Below are 14,738 nucleotides of genomic sequence, written 5' to 3' on the forward strand. Positions count from 1 at the left end.
AAAGATGAAAAGAAGAAGGGAAGGAAGAAGGAAGGAAGAAAGAAGGAAGAGGAAGGAAGGGAAGGAGGGAGGGGGAGGGAGAGATGGAGGGAGAGAGGGAGAAAGGAAGAGAGAGAGATGAAAGAAAGAGAAAGAAAGAAAAAGAAAGAGGAAGGAAGGAAGGGAGAAAGAAAAGGAAAGAAAAGAACAAGTATTGACAAAGATATGCAGAAATTGGAACCCTTGTGCATTGCTGATGGGAATGGAAAATGGTGACTCCACTGTGAAAAACAGTATGGCAGTTCCTCAAAAAATTAAAGAATTAGGGAATTCCCTGGTGGTCCAGTGTTTAGGACTCCGCACTTTCACTGCTGAGGGCCCGGGTTCAATCCCTGGTCAGGGAACTAAGATCCTCAAATCCGTGCAGAACGTCCAAACAAACAAACAAAAGAATTACCATACAATCCAGCAATTCTACTTATGGTATGTATTCAAAAGAATTGAAAGCAAAGACTTGAACAGATATTTGTACATTCATAGGAACATTATTCACAATAGCCAAAGATGGAAACAACACAAATGTCCACTGATATATGAATGGATAAACAAAACATGAGGATTTTTTTTTTGTATATACATTCAATGGAATATGCTTCAGCCTTAAAAATGAAGGAAATTATGACACATGCTACAACCTGATGAACCTTAAAGATATTACGCTGAGTGAAATAAGCCAGACACAAAAGGACAAATACTGTATCATTCCATTCATATGAGTTACCTAGAAGAGTCAAATTCATAGAGACAGAAAGTAGAATGGTGGTTGCCAGGGGTAGGGGGAGAGGAGAATGGGGAGTTATTTTTTAATAGATACCGAATCTAACTTTAGGAAGATGAAAAAGTTCTGGAGATGGACGGTGGTGATAGTTTCACAACAATGTGAATGTACTTAATGCCACTGAACTATACACCTAAAAATAATTAAAGTGGTAAGTGTTATGTATATTTTACAAAAACAAACAAACAAACCAAAAATCCCTCCAAAGCAGAAACCTGATCTTCTCAATCCTCTCCTTAGGATCTTTTAATGATTTCTGTTTACAGTTAGCATGGACTGCAAGGCCCTGCATTACCTGGCTGATGTCTACTTTGCCAACCTCATTTTGGGAAGGAAGAAAGGAAGGTCAGGAGCGATAAAGGGAGGAATCAGAGCTGAGATTCAAATCCAGGTCTCCTGACTCTCAATGATATAGTCTGTCTACTGTAATTACCTGCCTCCTATATTTGTAAGTTAAACTTAATCAGCTAATTAACACCTTAGATCAAATAATTTAGCAATTGTTTTCCAATGTGATACCTTGCTGAGAATACAGTCCTTACCTACATAATATGATAACTTTTTCGTGAAGAAAGATATCCTGAGCAGGTAGCACTGGAAAATAAAAGCAGAGTGGGGAACTGCAGTCAGTTCTGATTTGTTCTAACTGGGGAAGCAGGGGAAGCTTTACAGAGGAAGGGCTATTAGGACTCAGCAAAGCTTTAAGAAGAAGTAGAATTTCCATGGGTAAAGGATGGTAAAAAGGACACTGAAGGCAGAGGACAGCCAGAGCAAAGACAAGGAAAAATGCATGAGTGGAGAATGCCTGGAAACAGTCAGGTAGATGGAAGGGTGGAGCAGATGGAGTGTAGACTGGAGGGGTGGGAGATGAAGCTGGGGAGGCAGTTCAGGACCTAAAAGGGAGAAGGGAACTCAAAGCCATGATAAGGAAACTGGACTTTAAGAGAAAAGGAGAGTGAGTCACTGCAGTGTAGAATCAGAGCCAAGGAACCCCAGGAGTTTTTGGTGCAGAGAAAGGGAAAGGGCAACGTCATGGGCCAAGTACCTGCATCTGAGCATGTGGGGACTTAGGATGGGGAAGGCAGAAAGATGGGGAAGAAAGAGGAAGGTCTCTTCCGTACCTATGCTCAGACAGGGAAATTTAGATGAGGGGACCAGAGACAGGCGCTAGACAACTGTGGTACTGTCTGATGAACTCTAAAGAGTGTAGTTGGCACAGGAAACTATATTAAATATCTTGTGATAAACCATAATAGAAAAGAATATGAAAAAGAGTGTGTATGTATGTATAGCTGAATCACTTTACTGTACAGCAGAAATTAACACAACACTGTAAATCAACTAGACTTCAATAGAATAATTTTTTTAAAAAAGAGTGTAGTTCAAACCTGGAATCAAGAGACCTTAATGAGAAAAGTAACAGAGGTGGGTGGATCCTAGAGGGTTTTGATAAAGATCTTAGAAAATTTCCTTATTTTAGAAATTTTAGCCTAAGTCCTTGAAAATTGCACTAATACCTCTGGCTGACTGGCTATCTACAACAGCAGAGTGAATGGAATAAATAAATAAGATTCTTTAAAGTTCAATGTTTATAGACATATTTATTTTAAAAGTGACTGGGGACTTCCCTGGTGGCACAGTGGTCAAGAATCTGCCTGCCAACGCAGGGGACACAGGTTCGAGCCCTGGTCCGGGAAGATTCCACATGCTGCAGAGCAACTAAGCCCTTGCGCCACAATTACTGAGCCTGCATGCCACATCTATTGAGCCTGCATGCTGCAACTACTGAAGCCTGCGTGCCTAGAGCCCGTGCTCTGCAACAAGAGAAGCCACTGCAATGAGAAGTCCGCACACTGTAACGAAGAGTAGCCCCCGCTCGCTACAACTAGAGAAAGCCCACGTGTAGCAACGAAAACCCAACGCAGCCCAAAAAAATTTTTTTAATAAATAAATAAATAAAATAAAAAATGACTGAATTAGAAGACATTAAGTAATGTTGATACACACCAGGAAGGGATTAGGCAAGGAAAGGTGCATTATTTCACCACAAGAAATAAAGACCATAGTTAGAAGTTAATGACCAGCCAAAGATTTAGGTCTTGTGGTAGTTTTCCTAGCTCCAGAGGATCATTATGGTGGAAACTTCTTCATGGTACTTAGCTGAAATAAACAGATGGCAGTTTGAGAACTTTACTCTGTGACCCAATGTAGTGTTAAAAAGAAAGCACTCTTTTAATAAGTCTGGTGTGTTAGGAGGGAAGGCACAAAAATCCAAAATGGTTTGGTGATACTGAAAATCCTATTAAGAGGGCATAGTGAAGCTCCAAGAGGGCAGAGATCTCTGTAGCCCAATCCTCTAGAAAATGACCAGCACACGGAAACATTCAGTATTGTGAAAGAATGGATGGATGCAAAGGTATGGATTCTTGGCTTTGTTTTACCATAGAAGATCTCCAGCAGTGAGCCACAAAGCTCTGAGCTTGGTCCTGAGCTGTTATGTTCTTTTGATTGAAGAAATACAAAGTATGCTTACCAAAGAGCTATCAATAATTAGGGCTGGCGAGTAATATGCTGGCCTTAGAAGAAAATTCCCTGTCAAGTGATGACTTAAATCAGAATTTGAGTAAATATCTGTAAGTTGTGCTATAAATAGATTTCTACATGACTTCTCACCTGAGATGCCTTCTAACTTTCAAGTTCCCTGATAATGTTACTCCTTATACTTAAGCGCCTGCAAATGTTCCCTATTGCCTATCTATATAACAATTTCCTCTTTGCAATGCCCTGCTTACTTTGATCCTACTCTCCTTTTTTTTCAGCACTTTTGAAAAGCTTTTTCTCAACCCACACAGAGGCCATGCCTGTTCTACTTCAGTGGTTAAAAGTTTAAATAACATAAGTGTTGGATTTAGAAGGAACTGGCTCTGAATTCCAGATCCACCACTTGCTGTGAGGCTTTTGGTAAATTACCTGATTCTTTCAGCTTTCGTTTTATCATAAAATGGTGATGATGATGATGATGATGATGATGATGATGATGTGTTTTCTGAGGATTAATAAAGAACATATGGAAGTTCCCAGGACTGTGTCTGATACTTAGTTCTGTCATCTTATTTCTTCACGGATTTTTTTCCCCTTCTGTCAGGACCATACTATTCACTGCCTAATTGCTTTTGAATTGTTTCACGTTGTTTTCATTTTAGCGTTACTACTAGATTGTTATGAAATCCTGGAGTCTGTAAGCAGGGTCCAAAAAGTTTGACCTCCCGTACCTGTCGTACTTGTCTATAAAATGAGACAGCTGGACCAAATAATCCTTTCATCTATGAATTCTGTTATCTCAATATGCCTTTTGTATCCCTGAGGTGGCTTGCACAGTCTGACACATAACTATTTGTTAACTGATTGACTAAAATCTCTTCGCTGTTACTTCTCTCTTTTCTATTTACAGTAGTCATAATATAGTAGTATTCGGATCAATATAGTAGGATCAACTATGATAATGTATATGAAAGTAATTTTAAAATTTGAAGTCGTAATTATATGTGTGTATATAAATTATATATTTATATATATGTATACATAAGCAGTACATAATATATATAAACTACCATCTATATATATCTGTATATAAATATATGTAAATATATAGATATAGATAGATAGATAGATAGATAGATGATGTGATAGTTGTAATAGCAGAAAGAATAGTGGTAATAGGATCATCCATGATTTGAGGCAATTCTAATTTATTTACCAGTGTAAGACTGAGGCTGGACTTATGTGACCCCAGGCCCAGCTTATGCTTGTCCAGGGTGATTCTCTGACAGCAGAGAGGTCCCATGTCATCGGGAAACTATTATTTATTAGTTTTACAGTGCATTGTACACAGAATCCATGCTCTGTGTTAGTCAATGTGAAGAAAATAAAGGTGATTGAGGCATGATCCCAATCTGGTGAAGGAGACCGCTAATATGAAGTTATCACCATAATATTTTACTCCTGAGAGATATTAAGCAAGGGAGATTTTTCTCCTGCTGCCTCTTCTCTTCAAGCCTTTAATCTTGCTGGCCCCTTACTTCTCTCCTTTACCCTCTCTGCTTTATACCTGGCAATTCCTATTTATTCTTTTTGTTTTAATTAATTAATTAATCTATTTATTTTTGGCTGTGTTGGGTCTTCATTGCTGCACGCGGGCTTTCTCTAGTTGCAGCGAATGGGGACTACTCTTCCTTGCGGTGCGCGGACTTCTCGTTGTGGTGGCTTTTCTTGTTGCGGAGCATGGGCTCTAGGTGTGCGGGCTTCAGTAGTTGCGGCACGCAGGCTCAGTAGTTGTGGCTCATGGGCTCTATAGCGCAGGCTCAAGAGTTGTGGCACACAGGCTTTGTTGCTCCGTGGCATGTGGGATCTTCCCAGACCAGGTATCAAACCTGTGTCCCCTGCATTGGCAGGTGGATTCTTAACCACTGCACCACCAGGGAAGTCCTTCCTATTTATTCTTTAAGACTCAGTTCAGGTACACAATGCTTCCACTCCCCCCATACCTTACCATCACATTACTAAAGGCCTATTTATAGCAGTTCCTTTTAGCTAGTACATCATGTTCAGCAATCAAGAAAAATTAAAAGGTATATTAAAAAGCAAAAAAAAAAAATAACCCGCAATTTGAAGAGATAGCGCAAGCATCAAAACCAGACATCTAACCAGAGCTGTTAGAATGATCAGACCTGGAATTTAGAACAACTATGATTAATGTACTAAGGACTCTAAGGGATAAAATAGACAGCATGCAAGAACAGATAGGTAATGTAAGAAAAGAGATGGAAATTCTAAGAACGAATCAAAAATAAATGCTAGAGATCAAAACAACTGTAACAGAAATGAAGAATGTCTTTCATGGCTTATTAGTAGACTGGTCATGGCTGAGGAAAGAAACTCTGAGCTTGAGGACGTATCAATAGAAGTCTCCAAAACTGAAGAGCAAAGAGAATAAAGATTGAAAAAAACAGAATAGAATATCCAAGGACTGTAGGACAACTACAAAAAGTATAAGATATGCATAATGGAAATAACAAAAAGAGAAGAAATAGAGAAAGGAACAAGAGAAATATTTGAAACAATAATGACTCAGAATTTCTCCAAATTAATGTCAGACACAAAATCACAGATCCAGGGAGACTGGAGAACAACGAGAAGTATAGATGTAAAAAACCTACACCTAGGCATAGCATTTTCAAACTACAGAAAACCAAAGATAAAGAAAAATGCAAACTCCTAGAAAATAACACAGAAGAAAAACCTAGATGATTTTTAGATATTAATACAACGCCAATGGACTTCCCTGGTGGTGCAGCGGTTAAGAATCCGCCTGTCAATGCAGGGGACATGTGTTCGAGCCCTGGTCCGGGAAGATCCCACATGCCGCAGAGCAACTAAGCCCGTGCACCACAACTACTGAGCCTGCATGCTGCAACTACTGAAGCCTGCACACCTAGAGCCCATGCTCCGCAGCAAAAGAAGCCACTGCAATGAGAAGCCCGTGCACCACAATGAAGAGTAGCCCCCACTCACCGCAGTTAGAGAAAGCAATGAAGACCCAACGCAGCCAAAAATAAATGACTAAATAAATTTTAAAAAAAATACGCAGCCAAGGGGCTTCCCTGGTGGCGCAGTGGTTTAGAGTCCGCGTGCCGATGCAGGGGACACGGGTTCGTGCCCCAGTCCAGGAAGATCCCACATGCCGCGGAGCAGCTGGGCCCGTGAGCCACAGCCCTGGGCCTGCGCGTCCAGAGCCTGTGCTCCGCGGCGGGAGAGGCCACGGCAGTGAGAGGCCCGTGCACTGCAAAGCAAAAAAAAAATATGCAGCCAAAAATAAATGACTAAATAAATTTTTAAAAAATACAATGCCAAAGGCACAGTCCATGAGGGAAATAATTGATAAACTGGACTCCATTAAAATAAAAAACTTCTGTACCACAAAAGACAATGTCAAAAGACTAAAAAGACAAGCCACAGAATGGGAGAGAATATTTGCAAAAGACATCTGATAAAGGACTGTTATCCTAAATATACAAAGAACTTTTAAAACTCAACAATAAAGAAACAAACAACCTGATTTTAAAAATGGGCCAAAGTCCTTAACAGATTCCTTACCAAAGAAAATATACAGATGGCAAATATGCATATGAAAAAATGCTCCACATCATACATCATTAGGGAATTGCAAATTAAAAAAATGAGAATATCACTACATACCTATTAAAATAGTCAAAATCCAGGACTTCCTAGTGGTCCAGTGGTTAAGACTCTGAGCTTCTACTGCGGGTTGCATCTCTCCTGGGGGTAGTTCTGCATGCTGAACTGTGTGATCAAAAAAAAAAAAAAAAAAAGTCAAAATCCAGAACACCGACAACATCAAGTGCTGAGAAGAATATGCCATTGGCTGGTGGGAATGTTAAATGGTTTAGCCACCTTGGAAGACAATTTGGTGGTTTCTTACAAAACTAAACATACTCTTACCATATAACCCAGCAATCATGCTTCTTGGTATTTACCCAAATGAGTTGAAAACCTAGGTCCACATGAACACCTGCATATGGATGTTTAAGGCAGCTTCATTCATAATAGCCAGAACTTGGAAGCAACCAAGATATTCTTCAAAAGGCAAATGGTATATCCATTCAATAGAATATTGTTTATCACTGAAAAGCAATGAGCTATCAAGCCATGAAAAGACATGGAGGAATCTTAAATGCATGTTACCAAGTAAAAGAAGCTAATCTGAAAAGGCCATATACTGTATGATTCCAACTACATGATGTTTGGAGAAGGCAAAACTATGGCGGCATTAAAAAAAAACCAGTGGTTGCCGGGGTTTGGAGAGGGAGGGGGTAGGGAGGAATAGGTGGAACACAGAGAAATTTTAGGGCAGTGAAAACACGGTGTGATATTGTAATGTTGGATACATATCATTATACATTTGTCCAAACCCACAGAAAGTACAATACCAAGAGTAAACCCTAATGCAATTTATGGACTTTGGGTAATTATGATGTGTCAGTGTAGGTTCATCACCTAGGGGCAGGACGTAGAGAATGGACTTGAGGACATGGGGAGGGGGAAGGGTAAGCTGGGATGAAGTGAGAGAGTGGCATGGACTTATATATACTAACAAATGTAAAATAGATGGCTAGTGGGAAGCAGCAGCATAGCACAGGGAGATCAGCTCCGTGCTTTGTGACCACCTAGAGGGGTGGGATAGGGAGGGTGGGAGGGAGTCACAAGAGGGAGGACACATGGGGATATATGTATATGTATAGCTGATTCACTTTGTTATAAAGCAGAAACTAACACACCATTGTGAAGCAATTACACTCCAATAAAGATGTTAAAAAAATAATAATAAATTAAAATTTTTAAAATGTAGGTTCATCAATTGTAACAAATGTACCATCCTGTTATAATAGTAGGGGAGGCTGTCCATGTGGGTGGGCAAGAGGTATATGGGAAATCTCTATGTCTTCTTCTTATTTTGCTCTTTAAAAATTGTCTTAAAAAAAATTCAGATCAGGCATCATTTTCTCCTAGACACCTTTTCTAACCACCCCACCTCCTCCTTTCACTTCTTAGAACATTCAATTCTCTCTTCTATCATTGTGTATTGTATTAGAATCATTTGTCCTATCACTCGATAGTGAGTTCCTTGAGGAGAGAAATGTTACCTTACTCATTTTTCTCCCCATTGTTTAGCAGAGTGCCTGACACATAAGTAAGAATTAAATAAATATCTACTGAAATGAAAAGAAATTCAGTGGGCCTAAGATGACTTTGTCAATTACTTGGACATTGCCTTTAAGAATATCCAGCTTTTTAAAACATACAGGAAGATGCAAGAAACTGTCTGCCAGAACTAATTTGGATGATGCCCGGTTACCTCCTGTGTTCCAACTTCCCACTGCATTGCAGCCTTTTAGGATTCCAGATGCTGATTCCTATTCTTGACCTCGCTTCCAGCATCTGCTCCCCTCAGCTTTAACAGTCTTCTTTCTTGAGACCTGAAAATTAACCTTGACTATTCATCCATCAAATATTTACCAAAAAAATATTTATTATGCCGGGCACTTCCTGGTACTGGGGTTACAAGCAAACAAGGCTCCTACCCCAGAAGAACTCATTTAGTCAGGGAGAGACTTGTAAACACATGGGTAAGAGAAAGGTAGACATTGTGATAGAAACAGCCATGGACTATTGGCACTCAGAACTCAGGGTTTTATCTTGAGAGAGACCCTAAAAATCCATGATATAAGGATTTGTCATTTTTAATGAGGTGGAAATTTGAATGAAACTATCTTGAAGGTTGGTGGGCAATGAAAGCAAAGCACTTAGCCAGATGTCTAGACTGGGTGTGTATTTTGGCCTGGCATTGAGGTTCTTAACTCCTTCTCAAGCACATTGTTACATTCATTACAGATATCAAGCTGATTGTTTAAATTTTTCAGGTACATTTAATCAGAGAGTAAATGCTATTGTAGGGTTCGCAAAAATGGGGTGTTCTCTAAGACCTCAGAAAAATGTTCTTATGAATGTGAAGGATATATGTACTTAAGGATAAATTTATTAAATATATAGACCTGTACAATGAAAGTTACAAAATTTCCTGAGAAAAATTAAAGATGATCTAAAATGATGGCACAATAAACAGTATACATGAATCAGAAGGGTCAATGTTGTTTTCAATTCTCCCCCAAATATGTATTCAATGTATCCCAGTCAAAATTTCAAAAGGCTTTTTGTAGAAATCAAGAACATGATTCTAAAATTTATATGGAGGGAATATCTTGGCAGTCCAGTGGTTAGGACTCGGCACTTTCACTGCTGGGGGGCCTCGGGTTCAATCCCTGGTGGGGGAACTAATATCCCACAAGCCACACAGCATAGCCAAAATTAATTAATTAAATAAAATTTATATGGAAATGCAAAGGACCTAGGATAGTCAAAACAATTCTGAAGAAGACAGCTAGAAGACTTACACTATCTGATTTCAAGAGTAACTATATAGTTACAGAAATTGTGATAGTCTGGTATTGGTATAAAGATAGACATAAATATAAATGGAACAGAATATAAGTCCAAAATTGACCCACACATATATAGCCAATTGTCTTACAATAAAGCAGCCAAGATGTCAATAATTCAATGGAGGACTTACCTGGTGGCGCAGTGGTTAAGAATCCACCTGCCAATGCAGGGGACACGAGTTCAAGCTCGCAGAGCAACTAAGCCCGCAAGCCACAACTAGTGAGCCTGTGCAGCACAACTACTGAAGCCCGTGCACCTAGAGCCCGTGCTCCGCAACAAGAGAAGCCACCGCAGTGAGAAGCCCGCACATCGCAATGAAGAATAGCCCCCGCTCGCCAAGAAAGCCCGTGAGCAGCAACGAAGACCTAACGTAGCCAAAAATAAATAAACAAATAAATAAATTGCGCCGGAACAATTGGACATCCATATGCACAACAATTAACTTTGTTCTTTACTTCACACTATACACAGAAATTACCTTAAAAAGGATTACTAACTGAAATGTAAAACTTAAAGATATAAAACTTCTAGGAGAAAACATGGGAGAAACTCTATTGTATTGATAATAGTAAAGATTTCTTAAATAGAACACAAAAATCACACACCATAAGTGAAAGAAAATGATAAACTGTATTTTACCCAAGTTAAAAACTTCTGTTCTTCAGAAGATACTGTAGAGAATTCCCTGGTGGTCCAGTTAAGATCCTGCATGCTGAGTGGCATGGCCAAAAAACAAAACAAAAATTAAAAAACAGGCAAACAAAAAGACACTGTTAAGAAAATGAAAACACAAGCCACAGATTGGGAGTAAAAAAATGTTTGAAATAAATATATTGACAAAGAACTTTTGTTCTGAATATAGAAGGACTTTTACGACTCAGTAATAAGACAAATAACCTAATTTTTTTTAATGGGCAAAAGAGTTGAACAGGCACTTTGCAAAAGAAGATATATAAATGGCCAAAAAGAATATGAAAAGATGCTTAATATCATCAGGGAAATGCAAATTAAAACCACCATAAGATATCATAACAACTAGAATGGCTAAAGTTTTTTTAATTGATAATATTGTGTATTGCCAAGGATACAGAGCAACTGGAACTCTCACAGTCTGCTGATGGGGGTGTAAAATGATAAGCCACTTTGGAAAACAGATGGGAAGTTTATTACAATGCTAAACATACACTTGCCATATGACTCAGCATTTCCAGTTCCAGGTCCAAGAGATCCAAGAGAAAGGAAAACACATGTCCACACAAAGATTTCTACATGAACTTCCATCCTCATTTTATTTATAATAAGCAAAACCAGAAACAACACAAATGTCCATTAACTATTGACTGGATAAACAAATTGTAGAATACCCATCAACAGAACACTACTTGGCAATAAAAAGGAGTGAACTATGTACTGGCACACACAACAACATGGATGAATCTTAACATATCATGTTAACAGGAAGAAACCAGAAACAAAAGTTGATTCTACTCTATGATTCTATTTATTGAAATTGTAGAAAAAAGCAAAACTAAAGTGACAGAAAGCGGATCAATGTTTGGTCATGTCAAAATGACTCAGGAGCCAACTTGAATGGGATTATTTTGGGGCAATCTGGTTATCAATAAGAAAAATAATTGCAATGAATGAAACATATCAAATGTGTTTCAATCCATGAGTTTATAATGATATTAAACCACACACACACACACACACACACACACACACACAATTAAAAAAATATAAGAATATGACAAACTAACAATTTTCAGTTGGGAAGACAAAAATGTTGTTATATATATATATTTTAATAGATCTTTATTGGAGTATAATTGCTTCACAATACTGTGTTAGTTTCTGCTGTACAACAAAGTGAATCAGTCATACGCATACACATGTCCCCATACCCCTCCCTCTTGAGCCTCCCTCCCACCCTCCCTATCCCACCCCTCTAGGTCATCGCAAAGCACCGAGCTGATTTCCCTGTGCTATGCTGCTGCTTCCCACTAGCTAACTATTTTACGTTCGGTAGTGTATATATGTCGATGCTACTCTCACTTCACCCCAGCTTCCCCTTCCCACCCCATGTCCTCAAGTCCATGCTCTATGTCAACATCTTTATTCCTGTCCTGCAACTAGGTTTATCAGTACCAGTTTTTTTTTTTTTTAGATTTGATATATATGCGTTATCATACGGTATTTTTCTCTTTTTGACTTACTTCACTCTGTATGACAGACTCTAGGTCCATCCACCTCACTACAAATAACTCAATTTTGTTTCTTTTTATGGCTGAGTAATATTCCATTGTCTTTACATTATTTCTAACAATATCTTGACCTGACCACAAAGATCTTAAAATTGAGAAATAAAATACTTACTGACCATGGTTACTGATTGAAATAAATCGAGGCAAATGAAAATGTGTTAATTTGTAAGATTGGGAGTGAAAAAAATTTTTCCTGTTGAAACATTTAATGTTGTTTTAACAATAAATAAAACTCTGAAACTTTTTCTATAAACCATCGGACCTTGCATTCTACCCACAGAAATTCCCTGAATTCACACTGTGTGTCCATTCTCAGTCCACATAGCTTTTCTTCTTTCTTTTCATATCTGAAATGCCAGGTCCCCTGAAGTCTCCCAGTTTAATTACTGTAAGTGATGAAATGCCAAATAGTCTCCTAAATTCCAGGCCACTTGGGTGGTGTTTTGACACTCAAAGTCCTAGGTTTACATTTGATCATGTTTACGTTACACCAATCAGTCCATAGACCTTTTGTCAGGGTTTCTATAATATTTTCTCCCTTTGGGTTGGCATGCAGTCATGAGGGAAGCCAGAAAGAATCCAGATGGAATCTTTAAACCCATCATCATTAATGGAAAGACAACTTGAAGGGCAAGCTCTCCTGACAGCTTTCAGTCAATTTGTCTCATAGTCAGAAAACAGCTATTTTTACCTATCACCAGCTGTATGGTGATATGGAAAACTGTATGGAAAACACAGACCCTGAATGGGGCCCAGGGGAAGGGGAGGTTGTGTGTGGGAAGTGAGGAGTGAGATAGTGTTGTATGCCCCAGAATTACGTTCCTGCAAGGAACTGAGGGGATAGTGGAGGCTTAGAGCTAAAAAGAACCTCAGCAATGACCTAGTCCATCCCTTTCACCTTACACATTAAGAAACAAAGGCTCAAAGAAGTAAAGTGAGCAATAGCCTTCAGAGAAGAACCCAGGGTACCCTGAAGCTTAGTTTAGGGTCCTTTCCACTCTACCGCCTGCATTGTTTAAATGAATTATTTAGAAAGCTAAAACAGACATATTAGGAGACAACATCAATAAATTTCAGGGTTCGGTGACATTCAGATTTTGCCAAAACACTAAAAACTGCCTGAGCCATAGAGGTATTCAAATATTAGCAGAAGCTAGTTTAACCAGCTCTAGTGTTCCCTGGGGCACACTTCCCTTGTTTATGTTTATTAATTAAAAAGTTGAAAACAAGAAAATATAAAGATAGGTCATAGGTTCCACATAGGCACAAATTCAACCCTTGATCATTCATTCCTGGTTGAGCAATACTTAATGCGTGTCTGCTAGGCATCAGGCAGCATGCCGGGTGCTGGGAATCCACACAACAAGGTCTCTGCTCCCTCAGAGCTTAGAGTACAGCAGGGAAGACAGTGTATTAAAGTAGTAATTACATTAAAGTGTGTTGAGTGTTAAAACTGAAGAAATTCAGGATTCTATGGATTTATCCCTGGAGACTAACTCAAGCTGCATCATTTGAGTTCCCCAAACACAAAATTCTTTTCGATAAAACATTTAAAGCAACAAACATTTACCTGCTGGTGTGCCATAAATTGTGTGAACATCTGGAAGAGAATTCCGAGGTAAATTAGCGTTTTATAGGTGGACAAATTATTTTGGATTATATACGTCTGATAAATTTAGTACCATTTGACAGTACAGGTCACCTGAAAAATAATTTGACCTATCTTAAAACTTTAGGCTTCCAGGTTTTCACAGTAATTCTTAACGGGTTTTGTCTGCAAAACCGACCCCCCTGATCATTTTCAGAACTCTGGAAGACTCTACCAATTCAGACAAGGGTCTTAACGAATCCTATCCATTTTTAAAGGGCCAGCTCAGGGCCCTGCTCCACCAAACGTTTTCATAGCCTGCGTACATTTTTGCCCCTCCTCTGTTATAGATTCCGCATTTATATAGGGTTTAGCACATCATCTTTTCAATATTAAGTGTGTGTGTGTGTATATATATATATATATATATATATAATACATATATATATGTCTTCCCCGAAACTGGATGGATCTCTAAGGAAAAGACTGTCTCTCCATCCCCCTACAGTATCACCTTAAGAGGCGGTCATCCAAAATCCATACATTCATCATAGAAACAGAAATTCCACCCATAAATGTAAGGGACTGCCTCATTAACCTTGGGGCCCTATTTCCCTCCCACTGGCAGCAATCTGGTTTATTCCACGGGGTGGAGGAGGAAGCCAGGTTGGCGGGGTGGGAAGGGAATGGCGTCAGTGCGAGGTCACAGCACATTGTACCGAATGCCATCTCCACACTACGGTGACATAAACGCAGGACTGAGGGATGCAGCCATAGGAAAGATAGAGGCCCAAGTCACGCAGACTACATGCAAAACGAGGGCAGGAAAGAGAACAAAGCGTGGAACCTTGCGGGGCGTGTCAGGACACCTGGTCGGCGGCAGCAAGCTCCCGCAGAAGGAAAGTGAGAGGCGAGCTGAGCCAAGGCCTGGCAGGATGGGGCGGGACTTCCGGAATCCATTTGCCTGAGTGGCAGGGGAACCGGAAGTGGG

General features: G+C 39.3%; 1 non-coding gene across 1 annotated transcript; it reads left to right on the forward strand.

Annotated features, from left to right (window-relative positions):
- Positions 1-310: 310 nt before the first annotated feature.
- TRNAE-UUC (transfer RNA glutamic acid (anticodon UUC)) lies at positions 311-383 on the forward strand. The gene has a single exon. It is a non-coding gene; the product is annotated as a tRNA-Glu (tRNA).
- The last annotated feature ends 14,355 nt before the right edge of the window (positions 384-14,738 follow it).

Source organism: Lipotes vexillifer, unplaced genomic scaffold (genome assembly GCF_000442215.2).
Source record: "Lipotes vexillifer unplaced genomic scaffold, Lipotes_vexillifer_v1.1 scaffold1634, whole genome shotgun sequence".
Classification (NCBI taxonomy): Eukaryota; Metazoa; Chordata; class Mammalia; order Artiodactyla; family Lipotidae; genus Lipotes; species Lipotes vexillifer.